We start from the raw sequence: 18,565 nt of genomic DNA, 5'->3' as shown, positions 1-18,565 counted from the left end.
TACATACATTTACAATGCTTTTCATAAATTTGGCCCTTGTTTTAGATTAAAACTAAAACTAATTACAAGGCCTATTTGAAGTGGTCACTAGGGATGGCAAATGGTTCTTAGGCACAATGCTCTCAAAATCTTACATATTCCTACCATCACACACAAAATTGTGCACAATGGAAGTGATATGTATTTTCTCAAGGCCTGAATACCGAGTAGATATATAGGCTAAGTCCCATAAATCTGCATTGCAAGTCTCTTAATATACATTTATTGTGTGGTACATTAAAACAACTCACTGTACATCTGTACCCGCTTCCCATGAAAAACTTATTTTCTTTCTAGAATAATCAACAACTATTTTGTAGAGTGAAAAGATAACCAGACATTAACACTAATCTACTCTGGCAGATGCCTTTATATCAGTCATTATCAGCACCTCAGAAGATACCAATAACACATTTCTAGGGTCATTTTCCCCCCTTAGAACAGCTCTAAATAAAGAAAGTTGTTTTATCTTAAAGATATAACATGGTAATTGGAGAAAGCGTTGGTCCAAAATTCATGTTTTGGATGCCCAATACCACCTGACAGGTGACATCATGAGTCACATTCTTGTTTTAAACACCACTCCTTATTTAGGTCATTTTCTCAATACTGTGACGTGTCTCTTATTTGAATACTTATTTTCAATACTGCTTCTTATCTGAGCAAGTATACTTTATGCTATTTACCTGAGTATTTATTTTCATTACCACAGCTTATTTCAGTACTCAAGATTTTTTAAAACCACCTATAGGTTCAGTAGTCTTTTTCAATACTGCCTATTCTTTTTATTTTTAACAATAACATATCTTATTTGAGTAAGTGCTAATTTTCAATACAGCTTCTTATTTGTACAAGGAAGAAAATTGTTTATTTAACGACGCACTCAACACATTTTATTTAAGGTTATATCGCGTAAGACATATGGTTAAGGACCACACAGATATTGAGGGATCTGTTACATGCATAGACAGGATAGCATATAACACAGCCTTTGATGTACCAGTCGTGGTGCACTGACTGGAGTGAGAAATAGTCCAATGGGCTCACTGATGGCGATATATCCCAATCCGACCACACATCAAACGAGCGCTTTACCACTGGGCTATGTCACGCCCCTTTATTTGTACAAGTATATTCGATACGACTACTTACCTAAGTATTTATTTTCAGTACCACAGCTTATTTTAGTACTTAAAAATTTCCAATACCACCACCTATATTTTCAGTAGTCTTTTTCAATACTGCCTCTTACTTTGGCATTTATGTTCAACACTACTTCTTACTTCAGTATTTATTCTTAATCAGGATAAAACTCTAGGCAAATCTGACTGAGATATCTCAGATTAACCAAACTGACTTCAATTCACTGATTGATCATTTCTACGCTTGCAGCCATACTCTGTAGAAATAACGGAAGTGACGGAAACATTATTCAGTTTCCATGGAAAGATTCCTTGCACGTACAGATGTAAGATAGGATCCTTGCATCAAGAAATGTGGTAAAAGAAAAGATGAAGCGAAACTGTTATCTGATTGATAGTGGCTCTCATGGGCATTACATAGTTCCTGGACTTGTTATGACAAACAGAGATGCCAAGTCATTGATTTTTCTGACAGCCTTGGTTAATGTTGTTGATTTAACGATGATTTATTTGTGTGAAGAGTCTTTAAATTCCATATAAGGTAGAGATATTATAAGCATTGTTTTCTCAATGAGATTTCTTAAGCTAGGCATTGTACAAAGGTAAAATATCTATTAGAAATGCAGTTTACTTTTTTGTGTGTTAAATAAAACAAAGAATAATTGAAAATATGACTGTACTCCAAAAAGCATGTGGAAAAGGATGTTCATTTAATTTTAATGATGATTTTAGGAAGATTTGGAAAATGAAAAATATAACAAATCACAAATGGAAACTATACAGTTAGATGTATGTAAAACAATTACTGATCACTTGTAAAAATCCTGGGGCCTAATTCACTAAACTCTTGAAACTTTGCGATCTCACAGTGCAATGCTAAAAGACTTACAAAGAGGATGCTTTGTTGTCTAGCAGAGCCTAAGAGACCTTTGTGAATTATACCCCTGCTCTACAAAATACTTTAATCAAAATAAAAGGCTAATAATTTGGGGGGTTTTCAGAAAAGCTCTAGCTCTAGTTGTTTAAATCCAACAGTCTAATGTTGAAAAGGAAAATCATATTAACAGCATACAAATAGTATTTGCATATGTAATAAAATCTGTCCAAAGCAGACACCCATGAGGCCAAATAAAAAGTCTGGTTTTAGGGAGTATCCAGTTTACAGAGGTACTGTTCTGTACTGATATTTAGAAAAGAAAAGAACTGCGAAAAACATCCACTTTTGAGGTAATTCCAGTTTGTGGAGGGTCCAGCTTTGAAGGGTTTTACTGTATAAGCACATTAGACCAATCAAGAGCTGCAACTGGTGTTTTACAAAAGTCATGTGGACTTCGAAGTCCAACACAGTCTAACATACACTACAATATCTATAGTATAGATGGTACTGTCACAAAATGCCAAACATTCTGGTAAGCTCTTTAGCCACTTTGAAATGTCTGAAATCTGGTTACAGGCCGAAGTGTGACTGTCACTATTATGTAAACACAACTGGGTGTGGAGACAGAAGGAGAATTAATGTCAACATATTTTCACTCACAGAATGTTGATTCACATGTATCCCTTTCCCTACAGAGAGAATAATGACTTCTTGGTGTAAAGGCCAAAGGTAAATTTCTTCAGTGTCAGGGCATACTTGTAGTTGCAGGCTTATAGTGTTGACATATAGCTCTTATAATAAGACATGAAGAACAAACTATAATACAGCTAAATGGGTCAGGTGTTCTTTATTCTTAAACTTAGTGGTTTTAAACAAAACAAAATTCAATGAAAATGAATTAGCAAAACTGGTGAGTCATATGCAAATGTAGGCAGCTTCTATTTAAGTCTTAGACTTTTTTGGGATGATTTTCAAGAACTAAATTTGATACCTCATTATTTCTGTGGTACTCCATTTAAAGGTGGAGGAATTTACTACCAACTACTAGTACCAAAACATGGCTAGCTTTTACTCATGTGACTGACAAAACAAATGACTACTTTCTATTTAATTGATGCAAGATGAAACTTGAAGTAAATTTAGTGAAAATAATTCAGCATTTTTGTTTGATATGTGAACTGCCAGATGCACCAACAAAAATACATTTCTGTGTGTACATCTTTCTCACTGCAATAACGTCATGATGCATGGTCTTTAATAATGAAAAACACATCTATTTTATCTGACAGGAACATAAAATCATTAATGTATATCTGTAAGGAATGCATCCCATGTTCTCCACATATTACTTTCTAATAATGGAGCTATCCGACACCAATATATTAAACTATACCTATAATACATACATACCTGTATATAAAAATAGTTTACATCCCGTGTTATTGGAGTGTGACTATTTAATAATGGAGTACATATCTACTACTGTTGACCACAACATGAACCTACACAAATATGTAATGTGATGCTGAAGCATATAATTGGCCAATTATTCAAAAATGCCTTTTATGATAAGAAAAGAATTGTACATACTTGTTTGAGTCCACTTTATAAGGTATATGATATCCATGAATGGGGGCGGAGGGGTGTAATGTTGTAATGGCCAGCCTAAAGAGTTATGACTTTGGATGGTACTATTCCATTGTAATCACTCCAGTAGTCCAAATCCTCCCATTAATGCACTACTTTATGAAAACATATCTCGAATGAAGACATCTTAGTATTCCTGGAAAAGGTCATCCCCATAATACAAAACACAACAGACACACACACTCAGGCTACCATAACTATCCCCTACCACCCACTCCACTCCCAAAAAACCCCACCCCAACATATACAAATACATCATAATATCATGCTGTTCATGATTCATATAGGCACTAAAACGTGTTTTTAAGTATAAACTGGATTTGTTTTTAATCTGTTAAAAATATGTAACCCAGTTCAGTTAGTCTTAGTTAAAATAACTAATTTTCAAAGTATTTTTTGGCAAATTGATATGCTACATATGCTACTCTTTATCTTTATATGCACATTACCACTGACAGAACACTATATACAATTGCTTTTTAAATAACAGATATGGGGCAGATAAAAACAAAAAACATTGGGTCCTCTAAATGGAATCGATCCCATGACCCATCACACTCTAGGCAAATTCTCTACCCCTTAGCTATATCCCAGAAAGAGGTCACACATCTGCTGCCCTGTCTTTGTGAGTGATTTTAACTGTTGTGAACATGACATTGCATCATACTGCTTATCAGATATGGCAACATACTATGTCAAGTCAATGCAGATAGCATGCAGTAAGTTGACAGAAGAATGCTAATAAATTATTTACTTTTTTTTTTAAAGTACACTGAGTTAACTCAGAGAATTAGGAAAAAAATCCACCAAAACATGACAACATGGAACAAAATGAAAATATTTCTCAGAATAAAAATAAAAATAAATTACTAAGCTACTAGAGCAAGAGTATGCATAGACAGTTCAAATAGAACACAATAATTAATAATGATTATGCATTTGTATACGTGTGTGTATACATGACAGACAACCCTTTTCAATTATTGTGTAAAAATGCTGTTTCTAATAAACATGTTTTTCGGAAGGGGGGGGGTGTGTTCATTCAGTCCTGATGCCCTTCCACAACGCATGTTTTAGTCTACTCCACTCACTGCCTACATGACTACTGGCACACATACATGTACATATTACGTGCATACATAACATACATCACTACAAAACATATAGCGGTTCAAATTGTCGTAACCTAGATATTCAGGTCAGCAGTAAGGAAAGAATTACCACAAAGCCGTAAACTGCATGAACAGCCCAATCTTCTCAGGCAGAGACTGCTATTGTTATTATTTATTTATTTATTAATATAATGGGAATTCAAATGCAATATCTACCCCACCAAACAACACGTCTCACCCAGGGTAAGTTATTCCAAGGAGATTTGGTCATGAATACAATAAGATTTTAATATGTGTCAATCTTGTCAACAATTCAAGTAGGTTTATTTAAGAAGAGTATTACAGATTCATGGTCATGAGCATCATTATATTTGTTCAGGCCTGTCAGAGTAGCAATGAAAGTAAAGCACTGTACAAATAGGCCCTATATAAAATGGAGAAATATCTGGCACATAGATGAGAAGCTAGACTGAAGATTTCAGTTTATAGAATGGTTAAGTCACTCTTCATGTTCATATTACAAACAGGACAATCCGTACAATGTGATTTCTTTTAAAGGAAACAAAAGGATATGTTGTATTAACAACACCTCAGCATATTTTAAACTATGGCTTTTAAACTATGCCAGTTTTTGATTTGTCAACATAATGTTATTTTGATGACTACTACTAACACACATTACTCCTACCGAATAAACAGCAAGGGATATTTTTTCTATGCCCTTTCTCATAGACAGTACATACCAGTCTTTCATATGCTAGATGTGAAGCACTGGTTGGGATGAGAAACACTTTCAAACTATTGAGAGTGATCATTCCTGTGACCTATCACACCTCAGGATAGTGATCCACCACTGGGAGTGATCATTCCTATGACCTATCACACCTCAGGCACGTGATCCACCACCGAGAGTGATCATTCCTATGAACTATCACACCCCAGGCAAGTGATCCACCGAGAGTGATGATTCCTGTGACCTATCACACCTCAGGATAGTGATCCACCACTGGGAGTGATCATTACTGTGACCTATCACACCTCAGGCAAGTGATCATTACTGTGACCTATCACACCTCAGGCAAGTGATCCACTGTGAGTGATCATTACTGTGACCTATCACACCTCAGGATAGTGATCCACCACTGGGAGTGATCATTACTGTGACCTATCACACCCCAGGCAAATGATCCACCGAGAGTGATCATTACTGACCTATCATCACCTCAGTCAAGTGATCCACTGTGAGTGATCATTACTGTGACCTATCACACCCCAGGCAAGTGATCCACCGAGAGTGATCATTACTGTGACCTATCACACCCCAGGCAAGTGATCCACCGAGAGTGATCATTACTGTGACCTATCACACCCCAGGCAAGTGATCCACCGAGAGTGATCATTACTGTGACCTATCACACCCCAGGCAAGTGATCCACCGAGAGTGATCATTACTGTGACCTATCACACCCCAGGCAAGTGATCCACCGAGAGTGATCATTACTGACCTATCATCACCTCAGTCAAGTGATCCACTGTGAGTGATCATTACTGTGACCTATCACACCCCAGGCAAGTGATCCACCGAGAGTGATCATTACTGTGACCTATCACACCCCAGGCAAGTGATCCACCGAGAGTGATCATTACTGTGACCTATCACACCCCAGGCAAGTGATCCACCGAGAGTGATCATTACTGACCTATCATCACCTCAGTCAAGTGATCCACCGAGAGTGATCATTACTGTGACCTATCACACCCCAGACAAGTGATCCACCGAGAGTGATCATTACTGACCTATCATCACCTCAGTCAAGTGATCCACTACTGAGAGTGATCATTACATCTAATTTGTTTCTTATGAAGAGCTGACTTAAATTCAAATAAACCCTGAAGTATATTTGTTCTAAAGAAAATGCAAATATGAAATAAGAAAAATGGCAAGTCTATTAAAGATAAATTGCTTCAAAATAAAGGTCAGTATTTAATTAGCTATTACATTTGTAGCTATTAGCTAAGATTGTTTTTAAATCTAACTTTCTAATTCACATCAGTTACCTCTATGTGCTTCATGCAATAATAAAAGATGTACTTCAACAACTCGTTTAAACATTCAACATATTCACAAACTTACAGTTCTTATGTTTTAAACATTCCCCTTTTCTTTCTACCATGTTAAAAAATCAACACTGGATAACAATGGATGCCATGTTAAAAAAAAACCTCTGCTTTAAACAGTCTAACCTCCCTGATCTCATTCATTTTTACAGCTCTATAGTTCATGATATTTTCTTTTGTCAGGAGACCAGTAACAGAGATTCATGTGCTCACTGCTCGACTAATCTCCCATCTATTGCCGTTACTGACAGACCCGCGAGGGTACTTCACCAACACTAGCTGCAAGATAACAATCAGCAGTGACAGTCATAACTTGTCCTGCTAATCATCCAGTACTTTAGTCAGTTTAAGGCCAAATAAAAAAAAGAAGCCTTTAACAACAACAATGGGGTTTGCTCAGCTTCTGACAACATTGAAAACTCTCCTGTGTGGGAGATATGAAGTAAAAGTATCCATTTTGAGGGAATCCTAAACACCCTCTTCTCTCTCACTAACAACTAACCCACTGTCCTGGACAGACAGCCTAGATAACTGAGGTGTCCAGGACAGCATGCTTGAACCTTAATTGCATATAAGCACAAACATATGTTGAAATGAAATGAAATGAAATATGAGGTTTTAACAGAAAAATATATATACTACTCAAAAGAATTTAAGGGTCAGACGATATTTTCGACATTATTTTCTGAATGTCAATTATATTAGCTAGACCATAATGTCACGCATGGTATTGTTCCATTTTGACAAAAGTGGGTCTAAGCAACCCATAAATGAATTAAAATCCACTGTCATTGACACTGTCGACTAGTTCTAATGGCGAAAACATGCTTACATTTGCACGTAAATTAGGGTGAAAGCGAAAGGTCTGCTAAGTGCCCATAACTTGCTTTTTCACAAAGCACTTCATTTGCACGCTTTACACGTGTATTCCATGTTCCCAATGCTGAATTTCCGTATAATTGGAGCTTGCGTTCGTGTACGGTGCACACTCCAAATTCAACAATGGTACGACTTCAACTGACTATCGAAGATCGAGGAAGGGCTATTGCTTGGCTTCAGGATGGCAATACGCAAAGAAATGTTGCTCTGAGACTTGGTGTCAGTCAGAGTGTCGTTGGCCGACTGTGGCAACGGTACCAAGCAACGTAATTCTGTTCGAAATCGTCCACGTTCGGGAAGACCCCGAAGCACTACAAATAGAGAGGACCGCTACATCACCAATATGGCTCTACGTCAACGCACAACCACTGCATGCCGATTACGTGACAATCTGTGGACTGCGACTGGAACTCGAGTGTCTGATCAAACCATACGCAATCGTCTGAGAGCCAATAATCTACACTGCCGTCGCCAGGCTGTTCGACCACCACTCCTACCACGTCACAGAACGGCCAGACGTCACTGGTGCACGCTTCATCTGCGGTGGCAACGTGTTCAGTGGGGTCGAGTGATGTTCACTGACGAGTCCAAGTTTAGTCTCCAGTTCAACGACGGTCGGGTTCGTGTCTACAGACGTCCTGGGGAGCACTTCGCTGACGTTAACGTTAGACAATGTCACCGGTTCGGTGGTGGCAGCGTCATGGTGTGGGGCGGCACCTCTATCAACCACAGGACCCCCCTCTATGTGGTGGATGGCAATCTGAATGGAATCCGCTATCTGAATGAGATTATCCGGCCGTTGGTTCTCCCAGGCCTTCAGCAGATTGGCGGCGGGGCAGTTCTGCAGGATGACAATGCCAGACCCCACTGCGCCAGGGTGGTAACGGACTTTCTCAGACAACAAGGTATCGCCAGGATGGATTGGCCAGCATATTCGCCTGACTTGGCCCCAATAGAGCACGCCTGGGACGAATTAGGCAGGAGGGTTCTGGGTCAACTTCTTATGGCAGAGTGGCAGGCTATTCCCCAAGAGTTCTTCAGACGTCTGATCAACAGCATGAGGCAACGATGTGTCGAGTGTATTCACGCCAGGGGTGGATTCACACACTATTAAATGAATGTTCTAATGTGTAAAATCCATGTTTGACAACCTTCAACTTTGACAGCATGTCATGTGACTTTCTTGTATACAGTGACGTTTATTTGTGGGTTGTTTTGTAAATATGGAACAATAAATAAAAAAATTGGTGTAGTTTACATCATCAATCTAATACACTCTGAAACTTATTTGGTTATAAATTTTTTACCCTTAAATTCTTTTGAGTAGTATACTAAAATGACAATGCTTGATGACCACAGCCAGCTAGATTAAAGATCGACTTGAGACAGCCCATCAAATCCAATAGATTAACATGGACAGCATCATTATCCCCTGGGATCAACCACTTAGCCATTACAAAGAGATGGCTCTTGTGTGCAAGAAACCATTAGACTCCCTGCAACATTCCATGGACAGCATAAAAACTCAAGGGCATTGTAAGATTAAACAATATTGATGGAAGGAAGATTATTCAAGTCCTTTGATATTTTTAGTGGATGCTTGTACATGGATGCAGAACAACTACAAAATGCTCTACTCCTAACATTACGGCAGAAAGATGTTTTTTTTAGCCATATGTTTGATTCCATATAACCCTAAATATAAATATGTTGAGTGCATGTGTTATTAAATAAAATATTCTTCCTTCTATTTCTACAGTAGCATTAATAAAGAAGTAGTCCCCAGTTACAATTTCTGCTGAGGTGTCATTAAACACATTCATTTCCTTTCTGTTCCTTTCCCATATACACAATGAAAATCAGCATACATCACAGAATTTGAACTGTGATACAAATTTCATGCCCATTTGCTTGTGACCCAAGCCACCTTTGTACCAGTAATCTAAAGCAGGCAGTGCGGACAATTTCTTTTGGTCAAAGTTAAGTGGACATCACTGCACAAGGCAATGAGGCGTCAACATGCAGGGCTATTTTTGATGTTGGAATCAAACACCATGAAACACTTCAGTGTCTATTAGTGAAACTACAATAGAACATATTTAATCCAGATTTACAAAACGGACCCACTAGCCATTGTAAAGAAACAGGAATTGCTTTAAAAGTTCATGACTTCATTTTCAAACCTCATTAACAAAAGATTTATTGTCATTAAAATATTTTTGAAAACTCAAGACTAATCTACACTGTTAATCATGTGATGTCAATATAAAAAAAAATTAAATTACATATTGACAAAAATTTACTCTTTTATGCACACCCAAGGATACAAAGAAAGACATATATCCTGCCTGCCCACCAGCCTTCCTGTCTGTCTGTCTGTCTGTCTGTCGGTTGTTTATCTATAATTTCATATAAGACAGTTTCTTTCCTGTTTACAGTTCAGTATTTCTTCACTTCTTCAAAGCTAAAATTTCAGTTTAAAATGTGTGGGTGGATGCCATTCATGACATCAGATTGGATCAACTGGAGATTTCCTTATTCTCCATTCCTGGTGAGTATAATGTGACATACATTTTCATTTTTAACAGATGCTTAAAAATGGAAATAGGCCACTTGGTGTAGGTGGCAATGTTACACTGTGGATACAAGAGCCACAAAAGGTTTTATTGGCATCAAAGCAGCAGGGAAGACCATTCTGCTGTGTAGTGATCTGTCTGCAAGAGGTCAAGCTGTTCTTGAAAATGTCAAGGACTTCTGCTTGGTGCCAAAATCCATCTGCTCTCTCAACAGCTTGCTAGCAGGTGACATTTGTCTTGGACTGCCTCCTCAGCTACGTTTATTATGTTAGGAGCTAGAGTAAACCTCTGCCTGATGCCAGTAAAATACTTCATAGAAAAGTAATTTTTTCTACTGTTTTGACATGCCTGCAGCAAAAACACTCCTTTACGTTTGCTCAGTGATGGATACAGGTATTCTGCCCTGGGCTAGAGTACACTTGAGTGATGATGACAGACACACCGGGGTCACGGGGTCAATGGTTTGAGCATCAATGAGATGCTTTGATGAATGGCTGAGGACAGGGAATGATCAAATGGTTGACTGTTACTTTGTGTATACATCTGATTGAAGTGGAACTAACATTCTTTTTACGTTTACTTTAACCTGGCCAACTAATGTTTTTTATTTTTTTTTAAACGTAAGTTGACTATCAGCCCAAACCCATTTGATGACATCTCATTAATGTTTACAGACTGAGATATTCAAAATTGCATTGGTTCATTTACTTGTAGTCTAGTCTGCTATATTTAGTCAAATCTGTTCAAGTAACCACTGGTCTGTATAAATCTGAACAACAAAACAGTATCTACTGGATGTTTCGACAATGCAGGCTTTTTTCAAACTGACTTGATTGAGAAATGGAAAAAACTACTTAATGACATGTTTATAGTCTATGATGTGAGAGAGACCGGCTCCCACCACAAAAGCTTCTTTTTTTCAGCAGCAAGGGATCTAGTGTGCATTTTCTAAAAAATAACAGCACACCACACAGCCTTTGATAAAAGTTATGGCACAATTTTTTTTAACATAAATTTACACTGAACAGGTATATTGTAAATACCACAGCACATTCTACTACGCTTAATCCTGTTTTCAAATGATAAAAGACTTAACCAGAACCTGTTGCCATTTGTCATTCACATATGTAAGTTATATTTGTGTATCCTATTTTAACTGTAGAAGCCACTGAAATACAAATTAATCAGCCATTGTGAGCTTCACTTTCAAACCATATCATAGCAAATGGACAAAATAAATCAATATTTATACAGTAAACAAGTTAACTGATAAATATATCTGTGGCCTTTTGACACAAATGCAAGCACACAACCGTATTTATAATACACTACCATGCTGGCAATTCATGGTGTTAGATGATCATTCATCACTGTTACAAATGGAATTCTACTTTGGACTTTTGATCTTTGAAATGTTTAATACTTTAATAATCCCAAGTGTTTAAATAGCACATAACAAGGCATAATGACATTGATCTGGAGGATAAGGCGAACACAAAAATGTGTTGCGTTAGATAGGGTATTTTTTATGAGTGGTAGCAATGTGTCCTTCAATTAAGTGTTCTTTCCCACAATCAGAACAGTATATACCATGGTCTTTGATAGAACTATTGTGTTTCAGTGACCAGAATAAGAAATAACTCGATGAATCTATTAAGGAAGGTTAATCCTTCAACTAATGACAGATATGCAGAAAAGACAGTTTAAAATACAGCTATAGTATTTGATTATCTGACACTTGGTCTAGTGTACAGGGTGAAACCAGTTACCACCACAGTGACTGCTTCTAATGAATAGAAGTACGGGTGATTTATTAGTGTCCGAAATAAGCACATGTCCGTTTGTCCTTAAAGTGAAAATCTGCCTAGATAAGCAAAATGTACCTCAATGATTATCCAGTGGACAAACGAAAATGTATAATGCTGTTTTATTTTGAACAATGAAAATCATCGTCGTTTCACTTGAATAACAAACCAATTATTTGGACAAGTAAAAATATTGGTGGGCATGCAGATTTGTAGATCTACTTGTCCAATGGACTAGTACAAATTTCTGCTTATTTCTATCCCTGTTTATATGTGTTTTCCTTCATACACGGCCTCGGTGGCATCGTGGTTAGGCCGTCATGGTTAGGTCATCGGTCTACAGGCTGGTAGGTACTGGGGTTCAGATCCCAGTCGAGGCATGGGATTTTTAATCCAGATACCGACTCCAAACCTTGAGTGAGTGCTCCGCAAGGCTCAATGGGTAGGTGTAAGCCACTTGCACCGACCAGTGATCCATAACTGGTTCAACAAAGGCCATGGTTTGTGCTATCCTGCCTGTGGGAAGAGCAAATAAAAGATCCCTTGCTGCTAATCGGAAAGAGTAGCCCATGTAGTGGCGACAGCGGGTTTTGTCTCAAAAATGTTGTGGTCCTTAACCATAAGTCTGACGCCATATAACCGTAAATAAAATGTGTTGAGTGCGTCGTTAAATAAAACATTTCTGTCTTTCCTTCATACAAGAAAGAACATACCACAACCTTTGGGTTTACAAATCATCTGACACTGGTTGGGATATGAAAAATTAATTGGATCCATGAGTGGAATTGATTCTACAATTCAATGCATTTCTGGTTACTAATTCACAAAGCTCTCTTATGCAACATACCATCATCTTTGCAAGTTTTTTTTTTCAGTAATGTACTGCGAAATAGAAGAGTTGTGAGATTTTAGTGACTTGGATCCCAGGTAAGAATTCACGGTAAGTGAGCTACAGTCCCCACCATGCAGAAGCTGTACTACTGAGCCACGTTCATGTTGCGTGAACTGGAAGGACCAACTGCTCAGTGGAATGTGATCTATAGGAGGAGGCCAGACTTATCTGTCTCCAGGCCAGCTGCTGGTAATGTTATAATCTGGAATGCAGCCACACAGCTATGATTACAGCTCACTGCAATTTGACCTACCATCTTACTCTGCTTACACACTGGATCCTCCTCAATGAAGCTAATTTACAAAACTCGCCCAGTTTTATGTGGAAAACAACAAAAATGTTGATGACTTTAGCTTATTTTAGCTTTAGTCATATGTATTTTGTTTAGGGGATAATGTTTAGAAGGAATAGGATTTCACCTAAAGCATGATCAATTCCCAAAAGAGCCCATACAAGTTGACTACTATACATGTATACCAATAAACACAAACTCAATTTACTTTAAATATGCTTTTGTTTTTCCAAAGTAAACTGGATAATGATGAACACATTACTCTGTGTATTAAATCATACTTCATTAAAGCCGAATGGTTCACACTTTTTTAAAATATAAACTTTATCCAAGATTATTTTTTTCAAGAGCACTGACAAATCAAATTTACCACCACAACAAACATGAATAGGATAAAAACGAGGCCATTAACATGAATGAATGATGGAATGAATAAATGGATGGATGGACGGACGGACGGATGCCCAATTGATTTTATTTACTTTTTATTTTCTTTAAACATTTATTCACTCATTATCTGTGAAAATAACAAAATTCCACCAATGATGCCCACTTTGTGATTTTTGTTTTCAATCAGTGCCAGAGCCACCCACTTTCTGGCTCTGCAAGTCAGCTGTAGATACTGTAACAGATAGCAGGATGTGCTGAATGAAAAACCTTGTGCAGCACACAACATGGAAAAATATCCAGCAGGTGAGAAAGGTGTGGAACAGGTGTGACGTGAGATAGACATGTTCACCACACCAACCACAGGGTCCAACCAAAACGGAGAGTAAGTGAATACACCACACACCTGTTGATACAGTCGGAGATGTCTGCAATTTAGTCTTATTGACAGCAGCAATCAACACAGTAAAGAATCTCAAACTGCATGTTTGTTCAGAGTTATATGCAGTCAAGTTCTACAGTTTTACCGGAATACAGATATATTATACTTCCAAAAGGTAAATAATAAGTTATACAATATATTCTACCCATGCATACAGTAAGTTCTGAATACATACAAGTCCATTGTCAGTCAAAAACACTGACCTCGGCTTTGACAGGTTCTTTTCAATTCTTGTGTTTACAGTTGTGAAAAAGATAGGGAGTGATATTACTAAATAAACTTTAGTACACTGGGATGATCCATACATGTTTAGATGTTTAAACCGAATACTTCATCATTAATCTTTTTTCCTTTTTAAAAAAAAAAAAAAATCCTTTTTCAAATTATTGTTGATTCTGTAGTAAATCTATCTATAAAGTACTGCCAAACCGGCTAAAGTGGCCACTTCTGTCACATTTCTATTTTTTTCAAATGCCATAATTAGGAAATAATGCCAACTAATCTGTATTAAGTATCCATCTTTTAGTATTGCCAACATGGCTACTAAGTTCAGGTAAACTAGGACCATTGTTAAGCCAGTGACTTTATGCTGGTATATGCTGGGCTCATATCTCAGTACCGGCTCCAACCCACGGTGAGTACACAGGAGTGTTCCAGGAAAGCATGCTTCAAAATTGTGGGCATGATATTCCAGTTATGGAGCATGGCAGGAAAAAAACCCCATCTATTGAAAGTAATCAATCCTACAAGCTACTGAAGAGGCAGGACGTAGCCCAATGGTAAAGTGTTCACTTGATGCTATTTCTCATTCCAGCCAATGCACCAAGACTGGTATATTAAAGACTGTGGTATGTGCTATCCTGTCTGTGGGATGATGCATATAAAAGATCCTTCACTGCTAATGGAAAAAGTCCTGTCCTGGATGGAGGAACCGGCTGAGGCCGGTACTTGTGCCCAGAACAGGTGTGCCCTTGCTCTGAATGTGCACATTAAACCATTTATGATTCTATTCCATAATGGGAAAATGTAGCAGGTTTCCACTCTTAAGACTATACATCAAAATTACCAAATGTGCTCTGGTGGTGTCGTTAAACAAAATAAATTTTAACATTTCTATGACTGAACTCTATCCCGCAAAGTGTGGGACAAGGGCGGTTACCAGATTTCCTGCTGATTAAGACCACCATTGAAAAGTGCTCTACATTTACGTGTGTACTTGTGTACCTACATGTACTGTGTATGTGGCCGAAATACTACATTAACACAGAAACCGTAAAGTAACTGTATCAAACGATATAACTGTTATTGTCCTCAAACTGTGGTCATTACATTACCAGACAGGGTAAACAACTTAACACTGCAATATATTAACCCACATTCCACCAGAGAAACATTTATAAACCAGACAGAAATATTTACATACAACCCACATAACACTCTAGTTCACTGAGATTAACCATATGTTTTGTCCAGTGTCAACTTCAGTCAGATGACTTTTATATTCATTTCTTCCATTGCAAAAAGATAAAGAAATTCTTTTAGAGAAAACATTAATGAAGAAAAAAAAGCCCTTGATTTATCAGTTCTATTATTTTTGTTTGGCAGAGTATTTAATTTAACAGCATGAAAAATCCAAATGTGGTAAAAGTTGACATCATGTGGATGTTACTGATGAAACAAAAGGATTGCTTGTTTAAACAATGGCCATTAGGTATCTTAATATAACTTTAAATCATGAAACAGTCTGAAAATGGGAGAAGAAACTCACTGCCACTACACAGAAACTTTTATTATTAATTAGCAGCAATCAGCCATTTATTATTCATGCATTTTGCAATACAGCATAGAACACTTCACATTTAATATATGAGCACTGTTTGCAACAGTGTTAGAACCCAGTCCCTTGCAATATAAGCATGTTAATACCTACCAAACATAAAACAGCAACAGGAAAAGAGCTATCAGACACTGGCTTGTAGACACTGGTGTTGGACCCCAGTACCGTCTCTCACCCAGAGCTACATTTAAATGTCTCAATGAGTAGGTATAAAATCAATACATTGACTTCTCTCTCACAAACCAGTAACAAGTGATAACTGGACAGACAGCCCAGTTAGCTACGGTTTGTACCTAGGATAGTGTGCTTGAACCGTAACTGGCTGGATATGAGCATGTAAATAAGTTGGAACGGAATGCCCAGTGGGTCTTGTTCATCAATGGCATCTAGCACTGAGCCACATTTTTTCCCCACCATATGATTATTACAAAACATATAATCAAAAATACCCATGGTGTGGTCGCAGCAGGTTTCCTCTCTCATTATCTGTATGGTCCTTAACAATATGTCTGACACCATATAACTGTAATTACAATGTGTTGTTTTGGCAGGCTTTAACTCAGTTGAGTGATCACCTAAGGTTTTTGCATCACAGGATCAAACCACTTCGGTGGATTAATTCAACTGATTTAACCAACCACTGATCGTACCAACCATTGCACCACAACTGGTCAAACACTGTGTTATGTGCTTTTCTGTTTGTGGGAAAGTACATATAAAAGATCCCTTACTACTAATGGAAAAATGTAGCGGGTTTCCACTGATGACTACAAGTCATAATTACCAAATGTTTGACATCCAATAGCCGATGATTAATAAATCAATGTGCTCTAGTGGTGTTGTTAATCAAAACAGACAATGTGTTGAGTGTGTCGTTAATAAAACAATTCTTCCTTCTTCCTTTACTACATTGCTCACCACCATTAAAGATTTACTGGCAAACAGTTCACTTCATAAAAACATTGATCATTATCGACTAAAATAATGATATGCATACCCATAATGCAGTGCTCTGCTACCTGACCTGAATTAATCACCTTGAGTATTTAATTAAATGCTGCACAGATGTACGTAAACACATACATGGTCAACAAAGCTACGTGATTATTATTGATGAGTTTATTCCACTTGAAATGACCATGAACCATGGAATTTGTTTTCTTCTTAGATGGAACCATCTAAACATTCTGGTTTTTTAATGCAAATATTTAGTAAACTTTACAAATAGTAATTTATATTTATAGCTATATTTTCTTTTGTACGCAGAACAAAAAGTTTTAAATGGTTTTTAAAATGTTACAAATGGCTGAATTTTAATTAAATTTTCAGAGTTTATACAATGAATATTGTATATTTTATTAACATGGCAACCAAATACTATATAAAAAAAATTGTTTTAGTGTATTAGACTCATATTAACGTATAAAGGACTTTTTTTTTTTTTACACTTTATCAATTATTTTAGTATTAATTATTTGTTATGCCAATCAGATGTCACATACTCTAGTGTCTGCCATAAAAAAGAATGATTTAGAAATACATCATTTGACAATTTGCTGCTAATAACAAGCTTAATTTTTGTAGAATATTGAATGATTTGGAAAAATGGGCAGACTCTTTAGACAGGTGACAACTTAATACAGGTCAATTATAGGAGTTAATATTTTGATTTTTAATGTGGTTTCTTTTAAGACAAGTCGTTGCTTAATGGAGGTGGCCACTCAAGTGAACAACTTAATAAACAGTATTCAACAAACCACTATTATACTGTTGTATTCTGTTTGTTCTTACCAAACACACAACTGACTTGACAGAAATCGTGTCGTTACACAGATTGCTGCACCAGGGTAAGCCAAAAAGCCTCCCACACTGCACACTCAGGCTGGCTCGTATGTCCACAAGAGCTGAAAAGTGACACCTCAGAACTTGTGAATAAGAAAGTAGCACCACCCAGTTAAAAATGTTTGGCATACAGTTGGAACAACTTGAACCAGCCATTTCTTTGAGAGTTCAGTGTTTGGAAAAGTCTGGTCTGATGTTATGGAAATGAGAGGAACGTATTATCTGGTATAGATGGTATAAAAGGCCATTTACAAGTACACATTAAATTATTTACTGAACATAAATAAGGTATTTTTCCATACAAAAAGTGGAGTCCATTTGGCCTCATTAGTTTATTATGGAAGGCACTTTGGTATGAAATAAATGCTCTACTTAATTAATATCCATTAAGCTTCCAAGTAAACGATGGCCTATATTTACTCTGTCGTGACTTGCATACTAACATTCACTTATACTATTTGTCAGGCTTCTCAAAACGTGACAAAATGTTTTAAATGATGCTTGACATTTTATCAAGTATATATTTAATTCACCGTTGAAAAGACACCATTGATGCAATACTTCAGACATACTCCAGGAATCATTCTCAAAACACATTACTAAATGAGAAGTTCCACATATATAAAATATGTAAAAATACTAAATGAGAAATTCCATAATTGATATAAGTTAATAAAA

General features: G+C 37.0%; 1 protein-coding gene across 1 annotated transcript in view; it reads right to left on the bottom strand.

Annotated features, from left to right (window-relative positions):
• Nucleotides 1-18,565, bottom strand: part of LOC121372728 (fermitin family homolog 2-like) — a 99,765-nt gene that overhangs the window by 59,591 nt on the left and 21,609 nt on the right. The gene's annotated exons all lie outside the window — the stretch shown is intronic.

This window comes from Gigantopelta aegis, chromosome 4, assembly GCF_016097555.1.
Source record: "Gigantopelta aegis isolate Gae_Host chromosome 4, Gae_host_genome, whole genome shotgun sequence".
In the NCBI taxonomy this organism is placed as follows: Eukaryota; Metazoa; Mollusca; class Gastropoda; order Neomphalida; family Peltospiridae; genus Gigantopelta; species Gigantopelta aegis.
This window is presented reverse-complemented; position numbering and strand designations above follow the sequence as displayed.